This window comes from Hyperolius riggenbachi, chromosome 9 (genome assembly GCF_040937935.1).
Source record: "Hyperolius riggenbachi isolate aHypRig1 chromosome 9, aHypRig1.pri, whole genome shotgun sequence".
NCBI lineage: Eukaryota > Metazoa > Chordata > Amphibia > Anura > Hyperoliidae > Hyperolius > Hyperolius riggenbachi.
In genome coordinates this window covers 99,162,903-99,174,324 of record NC_090654.1, presented here as the reverse complement: position 1 = coordinate 99,174,324, position 11,422 = coordinate 99,162,903, and the positions used below count along the sequence as shown (strand labels likewise).

The 11,422-nt window shown below is 44.7% G+C and overlaps 1 long non-coding RNA gene across 1 annotated transcript; it reads left to right on the top strand.

Annotated features, from left to right (window-relative positions):
* The first annotated feature begins 3,576 nt into the window (after positions 1 to 3,576).
* On the top strand, positions 3,577 to 6,259 carry LOC137531681 (uncharacterized). Its single transcript, XR_011023706.1, has 2 exons — positions 3,577 to 3,666; positions 6,013 to 6,259. It is a non-coding gene; the product is annotated as an uncharacterized lncRNA (long non-coding RNA).
* Positions 6,260 to 11,422: the final 5,163 nt, after the last annotated feature.

Sequence of the window (11,422 nt, the reverse complement as noted above, 5' to 3'; positions counted from 1 at the left end):
CTACCTTTCAGTAAAGTTCCTTTTTAAGGCCTCTTTCACAGTTTGACGTTAAAGTCGCACGTTAAAACAACATTTAACGCAGAATAACTCGCTGCAATGAAAAATCAATGCCTCATTCACAGTGCACACGTTGCGTTGGTGACTAACGCTGCACGTTAAGTGAAAGTGCTGCATGCTGTGCGTTATACACGTTATTAGCTGCGTTGGACTGTTTGCACATGCTCAGTATTGACTTGGAAGCATACTTTTCATTGCCTGTATGCTCTACTGTATGCGATCGTAACGGGGCATTAAGTTGCATTGCGACTTTTTTGGGGCATTGCGTTGTAATTTGCGTTGCGACTTTAACGTTGCATCAATCGCAACATCCTACTGTGAAAAAGGCCTTAAAGCAGTAGGATCAGCCATACTATGCCAGAGAAAAAAACAAATATATAAGTAGATAAATACTTGATCTACTTACATAACACATGTATTGTACTGTCCACGTTTTGATTTCAGTGAATGTTAAATAGTAAATGATGAGTATTCTGTTAGTGGTGGGTGCCATGTCTTTTGCCCACAGTTAAGGCTAACTCGTGATGTCATTTCTGCCCTTTACTTTTTTTCTTGTCTCCTCCAATCGCTGAGTCGCCTCAGCCTTGCTTGTAAACACAAGTGAGTAGGGGATTAGGTTTCAGATAAGAAACTGGCAGGGAAATAAAGGAAAGAGGAGGAATACATTATAGATAAAAAGAACCCCCAGCATGCAATTCTTTGGCACCAACTACTAAAGGGCCAGTGCTCCTTAAAGGGATACTTAAGTCAAAAATAAAAAATGATTTTTACTCACCTGGGGCATCCCTCAGCCCCCTGAAGCTGTATGGTGCCCTCGCAGCCTCGCTCCGATCCTCCTGTCCCCGCCGGCGGCTACTCCCGGGTTCGGCGACAGCCGCCGACAGGCTAGGAACGCGAGTGATTCTCCGCGTTCCCAGCCGCTATATCACCCTCTATGCTGCTATAGCGTATAACATATATATATATATAGCGGCTGGGAACGCGGAGAATCACTCGCATTCCCAGCCTGTCGGCGGCTGTCGCTGAACCTGGAAGTAGCCGCCGGCGGGGACAGGAGGATTGGAGCGAGGCTGCGAGGGCACCATACAGCTTCAGGGGGCTGAGGGATGCCCCAGGTGAGTAAAAATCGTTTTTTATTTTTGACTTAAGTATCCCTTTAACCACTTGATGACCCAGCCTTTACCCCCCCTTAAGGACCAGCACTGTTTTTTATGATCTGTGCTGGGTGGGCTCTGCAGCCCCCAGCACAGATCAGGTTGCAGGCAGAGGGATCAGATCGCCCCCCTTTTTTCCCCCCATGGGGATGATGTGCAGGGGGGGGGTCTGATCTCTCCTGCCTGCCTGGGTGTTGTGGGGGGGGGCACCTCAAAGCCCCCCTCCGTGGCGAAAGTCTCCCCTCAATCTCCTCCCTGTCCCCCCTGGTGATCTGGGCTGCACAGGACGCTATCCGTCCTGTGCAGCCAGTGACAGGCTGTCCCCTGTCACATGGCGGCGATCCCCGGCCGCTGATCGGCCGGGGATCGCCGATCTGCCTTACGGCGCTGCTGCTACTGCAGCGCCGTACAATGTAAACAAAGGAGACAAACGTCTCCTACGTTTACATTTAGTCTGCGAGCCGCGATCAGCAGCTATTCACGGAGACCCGCTCCATGATCTAACAGGAAACAGCCGCTCGCACGAGCGGCCTTTCCTGATTAACCTCCCTGGCGGTTTATTAAAATCCGCCAGGGGGCAGCAAATACGTTTTTAATTTTTTTTTTTTCATGTAGCGAGACAACGTCTCCGGCGATAGGAGATCCCGTTCAAAGAACGGGATCTCCTGGAGGGCTTCCCCCGTCGCCATGGCGACAGGGCGGGATGACGTCACCGACGTCATTGACGTCGTGACGTCAAAGGGGATTCCGATCCACCCCACAGCGCTGCCTGGCACTGATTGGCCAGGCAGCCCACGGGGTCTGGGGGGGGGGGGCGGCTGCGGTGACGCTGATATCGGCGGATCGGCGGGTAGCGGCGGCGATCGGGCACTGCACGCAGCTAGCAAAGTGCTAGCTGCGTGCAGCTAAAAACAATCATGCAAAACGGCCCAGCGGGGCCTGAGCGGTGCCTTCCGGCGGCATAGCCCGAGCTCTGCTCGGGCTTACCACCAGGAAGGTTAATTAGGGAGGCACCTGGCGACGCAGATCTGCGTCGCTGGTCCTCCAGCTACCACTTTGCCACCGCACAGTATGAGTGTGCGGTCGGCAAGTGGTTAAGTATGTGATAACTCCAAATCATAACAGCAGACCGGTTGCTGTTGAAATTTGATTTTTATGGTGACGATACCGCTTTAATGAGTATCTGATCTGAACTCTGGTAGCCAGGAAGAGTTGGTGAGTGGAGTCCTCATCTTCTTTGCCCTTCTCCCTCATTTATTATTGCTATTTGCATGGTGATAGTGAAACAGTGCCCAGATTGCCTGTGATGTTTTTTTGTAAAGCAAAGTGCAGAGCAGATCATAACACAGAGCTTGCTTTCATTTTCAATTCTCGGAAAGAAGCCTGGATTCTCTTATATCTTCCCCACCCTCTTCTTATCATCGAGGCAACTAAAGGTCAGAATTGAGCTTCTTTCTGAATTTTAAAGATAGCACATTTTAAAGAGATCCAGACATGAATAGGTTTATGGAAGTATTTCAGTACTTAATTTATTATAATTGTGTGGGTTTGGCAAGGAAATACTTAGACTTGTTTCCTTTGTAAGGATTATTGATTTCGCTCTGGGAGGATTCTGAAGCTCAGAGTCATATTTGGGAGTCCCTGACAGCAAAAACAGTTGATGGACAACTGTAAGGAGAGGGATATGGAGGCTGCCATATTTATTTCCTTTTAAACAATACCAGTTGCCTGGCTATCCTGCTGATCCTCTGCCTCTCTAATACTTTTAGCCAAAGACCCTGAACAAGCAGGCAGCAGATCAGGAGTTTCTGGCATTATTGTCAGATCTGACAAGATTAGCCACATGCTTGTTTCTCGTGTTATTCGGATACTACTGCAGCCAAATAGATCAGCAGGGCTGCCAGGCAACTGGTATTGTTTAAGAGGAAATAAATATAACAGCCTCCAAATAACTCTCACGTCAGTTGTCCTTTAAGTGACAAGACAATATACTCTTTACAGCACTGCGGAAGATGTCGGCGATATATGTACCGTAAATACTAAAATACCCTCTCAGCTGCCTCACCTTACTTTGATAGAATTGCTGTTTTCCACCTGATGACAGCACATTATAGTAAAGAATAAGGTAGCAATGATAGGGTCTCTGCTATCTAGCTAGTTGACAGCATATGTGATTACTAAGCCCTAGTTGCAATTTATAAAAAAAAGTGCAATTTAAATATTGTCCAGACAGCAACTGTACACATGTATAAAGAAGTCAAAATAAAGGGGAAAAATATGAATATTTTGCAAATAAGATTGAACAGTTATAGTAATGTGCAAATGGCTGTTATAACGGTTATAAATGCTCAGTCTTGAGTTGCAAAGTCAGATCCTAGGAGTGTGGCTGGCAGAATATCCTGGTGGGCAAGACAGTAAAAAGAAACATCCTTGCCCAGCTTACAACGACACGAAGGTAACTCAGAGCCATTAAATTTGACCCTCAAGTGGTTTCCCCACTTTGCATTATGTTTGGCCCACCCTAGACCACCAGGGCAGCTATATTGGAGGTAAATCCCTAGCGCTCAAGGGAAGCCATATGGGGGACATAGGGGGAGTGCACTAAACACTAGAAACTGGATGGTGGGGGCCTCTAGACACCAGGGAATTGTATAGAGGAGGGAGGACCATTAGACACCAGGAAAATGTATAATGGTTGGAGGGGGGCCATTAGACTCCTGGGAACTTTATAAGGGAGGAAGGTGGCCAGTAGACATTGAGGTTGGCCCATGTAACGATTGTGGAATTAATTCCGTGGTCAGCGCACAAGATGCGCGCTGACACTGCGGAAATCCTCCACAAGCGTATAATCTGAGAGAACCCACCCAGCAATGGTGCTATGCACCTGTAGAGGGGAATTCCTGCCGGCAGATGGAGCTGTGGAGAACAGAGGAACAAGCCCTCTGTCCTGCCACAGATGTCAGATAGGAAATGTACGAGGTGAAGCAATGCAGGACAAGATAGCCCTTAAAGAGAGAGAGCACAGAGACAGGATGTATGTGTGTCCACCAATCTAGTCTCCACCCAGCGACGATGAACACACAACAGTGACGACCAAGTGGGAAAGCAATCGCAAGAGATGGCGATTGCTAACAGCGACACAAGACTGAAAGAGCACAGAGAAGGAATGTATGTATGTCCACAAATCTAGTCGCCACCCAGCGACGGCGAACACACAACAGCGGAAACCAAGTGAGAACGCAATCGCAAGAGATGACGATTGCCAACAGGGAAACAAGACTGAATAAGCACAGAGATAGAATGTATGTGTGTCCACCAATCCAGTCACCACCCAGCGACGGTGAACACACAATAACGGAAACTAAGTGGGAAGGCAATCGCAAGAGTGGCGATTGCCAATAGAGACACAAGACTGGATTAGACAGAGCACAAGTGTAGCAGGAAAGACATAACAATGATCAGAACGTCAAGGAAAATAACAAACGCTAGCTAAACGCGAACACCGCACTCATTCGCAACAGCGAACGCGTTTAAGCACGATCACCGCACGTTAGGCGCCCAGTGATAAGCGTGCGACCCTAACTAACCAATGAAACACAAACACGAAATAGAGATCCGAGTCTACAGCAAGCGTTCGTACCAGACAAAGACAGAGAGAAGGAGCAGCCAGCAGCAACCGCAGCTCTGGCCTACACTCCCAGACAGAGCACAGAAGGAACCACTGCTGCTACCGCTAGAGCGGATGCGATCCAGACAGACAAACAGATGGGGCTACCAGTAGCAACCGCTGCTCTGGTTAGCACCCCTAAGGCAGAATACAGAAGGAACCGCCGCCACTACCGTTAGGGCGGATGCGATCCAAACAGATAGAACGATTTCCTGTCGACCGCCGCTGGCGACAAGACAATCGCAAGACAGAACGATTCACAATCGCCAACCGCTGGTGACCGTGCAATCGCACAGACAAAACAGATAATACAACCTGACTGCACTAGAAGGGCTGCCTAGTGCAGTCCCAAGGAATTACAATAGCAAAGGCTGACACTCCAGGTGTTAGCAGGAACAAATCATCATGACCAGCAAAGGATCCTGGGAGAACATGGTATTTATACTGCAAGCCTTCAAAGGAGGCAGCTAGGCAATTTGCATGACAAGTGTATGCAAATTCCTCAGTGGCAGAGCAAGTCTGAAACTTGCAAAGTAAAGATAGGTCTCTTTTCCAGAGACCTGCAGCCCTCAGACTTAAGGAATGGTCAAGCTGAGCGAATCATTACAGCCCATGACTAGGTCCCAGTGTACAATTTCGGCCCACTTTGTATTTGAGGTTGACACCCCTGCTCTAGCTGTACACTAAAATCAGATTACTTCTACTAGCATATTGTAACACATTTCTTTTTAAAAATATATATTTCCTGTAGAGAGGGCCTCGAAAGGTAAACATCTCAGGGTGCATGATAGAACACACAGTGCCAATGAACGAATACGAATAGAACAAGGGTGCAGCTCTGCAGAAGTCTTGACAGCTCATGGGAATTGCAGGGAGTGTAAAGGTATGAGAATGTGAAGGGTGAGGACTTTGATTAGTGATCCAAATATAAGGTTAAGTCTGAATCATAGCAGAATAATCCACAAAAAGCACCAGACTATTCAACTAGGTCAAGATTTTACATACACGTCTAACTCCTACAAGATTTGTTTTTAGTTACTATTTGCTATGTTTCTGGTCTTGAACAAATGGTAAGCAACTAAATACACATCAGAAAGGCATATTATGGTTTAGCTGACTGAAATATTTATATAGTACTGTAGGCCGCCACCTGACCAACCTGAATTCTGTGCAGAAAAAACAGCCAACCTCAAGCTAATACTCCTACAACTTGGTCACAGACATATCTTTGTTTGCTCATTGGACGATGAAGAGACCAGCATGCTGATGAGGTCATCATCATGTGTCCAAGCTCCGAGAGTGACAAACTCCTGCTACCACCAGTGGGAGGGCTGATGTTTAAAAGGATTGTATGATGTTGAAATAAAGACAGATTAAGGTACTTTTACTGGGTGAAGTTAAAAACCACCTTACACATTTTTAAGTGTTTTATATTTGTGCAAAGTTTTGTTTTAATACCACCAGGTGTCCTAATTATTAGGGGAAACAATAGTGCAGAATGCTGTTTATAAAACTGGAAATTGGTACAACAAAGGACATTTTTATCAAAATCGCTTTGGAAGAGCTTAACCTGCGCACCTAAGGTGGCTACTGCCAAAGAAAATACACTGAGAGAGAAGGGAAATCAATCATATGAATGATTAATAATAATAAAATAATAATAATAATAATGACTTCCCCCACCCTTTCTTTGGGCAATCTGCATCACCTGATGTAAACAAATATCACATGACATATAGGGTCTGAGGCAGGGTACCGTGGTAATATTGCAGTGCACAGACATTGCACGGCAATATTACCCTTAGGGCTGAAACCCACAAGAGCGTTTTTTTGAGCATTTTGGCAGCGCTGCGATACGCTAGCGTTTTGCCAAAACGCTCAGTTGATGTTAATGGATGGGGCAACTTTCACAGGAGCCTTTGCGTTTCCCAGAAACGCAAACGCAGGACCTGCAGCATTTTGGGAGCGTTAGCGCTTCAATGTAAAGTATTGAAACGCTAGCAGAAACGCTCAGCAAAACCTAAACTGAGCGGTTTTGCTAGCGTTTTGCGGTTCAGCACACTGTAACAAATTTAAAAATAATTCACAGGACCAATCAGGATAAAAACGCGAAACGCAAAACGCTACACAACCGCTGAGGAAAAAAATACACTGTTGCAAAACGCGACCGAAAACGCGCATGAATCCGCTTGCAAACCGCTCAGACAAAACGCTAGCGGTTGCGTTTTGCATTTGCGGATTTCAGTGGGTTCCAGGCCTTAAAGTGTACCAGAGATAAATAAAGATAACCGTTTTATACATACCTGGGGCTCCCTCCAGCCCCATGAGCGATCTGTGCTTATGGGGCTGGAGGAAGCCCCAGGTATGTATAAAACTTTTATTTTTATTTACCTCTGGTTTCCTTTAATTATGGAACTGTGTACTGTGAGTTACGCTATTAGCGTGACTTGTGGTACTCGACTGGCATGACCGATGCACAGGTAACGTGCGCTACTAACGGCAACACTCTCTAGTAATGTGTGTAACCATAGCAATGGTCACGCTAGTGGAATACCGCAGGTTGCCCTAATAGTGTAACTTATGGTACACAGTGCCATTAGTAAGGGTTATATTGCCATGCCATGTCTGTGCACTGCAGTATTATCACAAGTAAGTGCATCAGGCCCATAACATAGCTGGGAATCTACCATGTAAGGATATAACAGCAAGGATCATCAGCCTTCATCTATGATAATGGACACCGTTTGCTGCACATTCTACACTGTGTTTTTCACAAACATCATTTTAATCCTTTATTAATGGAATAAAGTTTCTTTTATAAATTGCTCCAATGTGCAGTGAGGTGAAAAGGGGACAGTTTATCATAATTGAATATGATGCACCCCTTATAGTATGGCTGTGGGAAGAAACTAAAACACACCAAAGAAATGTACAAATGGAGAGATGATCGAGAGAACTTGATATTGTAGTATGTTTGCACAATTATTGTGTCACATAAATAACATGAAAGGATACTCACAAAGGTGGGTTACCACTAAGGCAAACACTGTAACAGCAGGTGGGGAGATCAGACCTGACCCCACTCGGGTTAAAAGTCACTCTCTGTAGACAGGAAACAATAGGGGATGACATTCCTACACCAAGGGTGGACTTGAGATATTAGATAATAATTTGAACAGAGTAGAAAACAAACAGTGTAGAAAAAAAATATTTAGGAACAATTTAAAAAATAGCTAGCACTGAACTTACCTCCCCAGTCCCCAGGCAGACTAAAAATAGTCAGTGTCAGTAGAAAATTTTTTTTATTTTTAATTTCAAAATACAATGCATTTCAGGCTATAAAAGGAGAAAGTGTTATGTGGGTCTGAGCCACCAAAGCGCCTCCGGACCAACATAACAGTTTCTCCTATTATAGCCTGATGAAGTGGGCATTGAGCTTTGAAACGCTTTGCATTTTAGAATTACGAATAAAATAATTTTTCTACTGAAAACGGACTATTTTGAGTCTGGTTAGGGAGATAAGTCCACAGCTACCTTCTTTTTTAAACTGTTCTTAAATATTTTAGTCTACACTGGCGCATCTGTTCAAATTATAACTTAACACCAAAGATATGAGCCAATGCAATAGCATTACGTATTTATCTCTAGCACCCTATGTACATGACTGAGATACTGTGTGCTTATCCAGCCTGCTGACCTATGTAGCATGAGCCTAGCAGATACTGCATATGATGGAATCCCAGGGAAGGAAATATGTGCTGTGCCATTCCTCTGGCCCAGCACTGACCACAGCTACGCAAGACGAGCTATTTCCATCACAATGATATAGGCTAGAGCGATAGGACTTTCTCTACTCTTGGATCACAGCTGTAACCCAATCCTATGAACTAACTGGAAGCCCAATGAAGAAAAACACAGGAGAGTCACTGGCGCCCAACGTAACATGAGCCAGTCTATCAATAGTTTTCACAGACACTCTCCATCAACAACTGGGGCACGGAACAGCAGTGTATTTATGGCTATGTGCGCAGAGGAGATGCAAGGATGTGTCAGCATAAGGAGATCATGATTGATGCTCTGAGAAGTTCTGAGCGATTCAGTCTCTGAATCGGGTTGATAGGAGGTTTAAGACACATTGGGGAAACCAGGATATTTGGAAAGAAGCAATATTTATATAGCACCTGTAGCCATGCAGCAAATAATGCTGGGGCAATTTTTATTTCTGATTTGGAGAGTCTAAAATTAACCCCTTTCTCTATTGCTGATTAGGGCTCCAACTTTGCTTTCTGTTAAAGAGTAGTTAAGAGAGCGAGCATGTCATGACAGGCTCTCTTAATTATGGAGAATTGGGGTAACTCAGAGTTAAATACCCGTTCTGACATAATCCCTCCAGGCAGGTGATCGCTCTGCCACCCTCTGTATGGCGGCCATGGCATGTTTTTTTTTTTTAATCCCCGTCAAGGCTCTGGCCACGCCCATCTGCATTGCTGCAGTCATGCAGGTGGACGTTTCCTAAGAACTGCGACAGACTTTAGAAACACGGCTGCGACTGCGTTCCCGAGGAGGGGGTGGTAGCATCACCTGAGTCCCGCAGGCGTAATAGCAAAAACAAGTCTAGATACAAATGTGTAGATATTCAGACCTGTGTAGATATTTAGAGGTACAGCTGGTCTTATCTATGTATGAGCTACGTAATTGTCTGGGGTTAAGTATATTACCCTTAAAATTCCTGCTCAGGAACTCCTTTTGCAGCCACTTCCTGCAGCACAGACTGCCATTGCTGTAGGCAGCAGTCATCTCAGATAGTTCAGTCTGAACATTATGATGAGGCAAGCCCAGCAGTTCTGCCTACATAACCTATGCTGTAATGGAAAAAGCATGCACCTGCCCGGTCAATCTGCATTTATTCTATGTTTGTGCAATACTAAAACAAGATAACTCCCTGTGGAAATGAGGCCATTTGACAGCACCACTGAGAGGTAGTACAAAAAGTTGTATTCAGTACAACAAACCATATACATATTCAGTAAAAAAACTTTAAAAAATCCATATATTTGGTCCTGTGTGGCATTCAAATATACAGTATTTCAACTATTTATGCATATAATTTAATTATGATAATAACTAGTATAAAAGGCCCGGCCATTTACTAACTAACGCTAGGCAACGGCGGCGACCCCCCCTGCAATGCACGTATGGCTGCAACCCGCGCACGCACACGCTGCCCAAAGGCCCGCATGCACGGCAGGCACAATGGACACAAGAGGACGCAGGGACAAGTGAATTACTATATAGGATATTGCACTTTGGACTTATCAAGCAACAATAGGTATGTATTCTGGTATCCTCAGTGGTTCCTGAGCCGACCCTACTCTGATGAAAGTTGCTACATGTGATAATGTGAGAAATAGCCTAATAGTATAGGTGTAATTTATTACTAAATTAACAAAGTGCTAGTCCTGTACCAGCAGTTAATGACAATTTTATTAAGGTGCAATAGTGCTATTATTCATAAAAATTAAGGAAATGTGTAAATTGTGCAAAAAATTCAACAAATGTGCAATAATTTAGCTGGAATGGAATGTTATAGAAATGTACTGGCAAAGCAAGGTGCAAGTGCACAAGCAATAAGGATTGATAATTAGCCCAGGAGTGAGGTGAACAAGGACCAACATTCAGGGTGCAGCAACACAGGGATCCTATTTCCAGACCCGGCAGCCCAACATTCTTTGCAACCATAACATCGCTTTCTGAGAGCCCAAATGCCGGTCACAGCTGCAGAAACCTTTCACAGGAAAAAAAATAACATTTAGGCCCCTTGAATATAAATACAGTATATCTAATGGTGAGTTTAGAATGTTGTCTGAGGTTTGGATTTAAAGGGAGCCTGAAGAGAAAGATATGTGGAGGCTGCCATATTTATTTCCTTTTAAACAACACTGGTTCCTGGCAGTCCTGCTGATCTCTTTGGCTGCATGGGTCACGTGATGAGACAACGCTGATGTCATGGAGACTGAGATGCTGACCTCGACACTGGAGCATGGAGAGGTTCCGCTTTGCTCCACTCCTACTCTGCTCTTTAGATTTATCCCATAAGCATTACAACTGTTACATACCAACTTGACATTTTTAGCATTTTTTTTCTTTTTACAATTTTTGTTTCTTTTTTGCTGTTGTTGATGCTATATCATATAAGCTCAATATCTATGAGTTTGTAAATCAGAAAAGTTCCATGTAAATGTCAAATTATCTCCATTGAAAACAAGTATCAACCTACACCAACTTGTTGTCAAATAAACACAGCGAGAAAAGGAGTGACACCTATGTGCAACGCTCAGGATGGATCTCACCATTGTGTTGAGGGTCAGCTGGATAGTGTACTGGTAAGCTGTTGCCTTTGGTGTGGGGTTTGAGCCTTTGACCAGCGTTCATATACTGGCTCAAGTTAGCATGTAAAACAGCCTGTGGGGTGCACCCTAAGTGGCTGCAGCTCTGACGAGAAACGCATGATATAAATAAATAAATAAAGAGTCTTGTCTTGTTT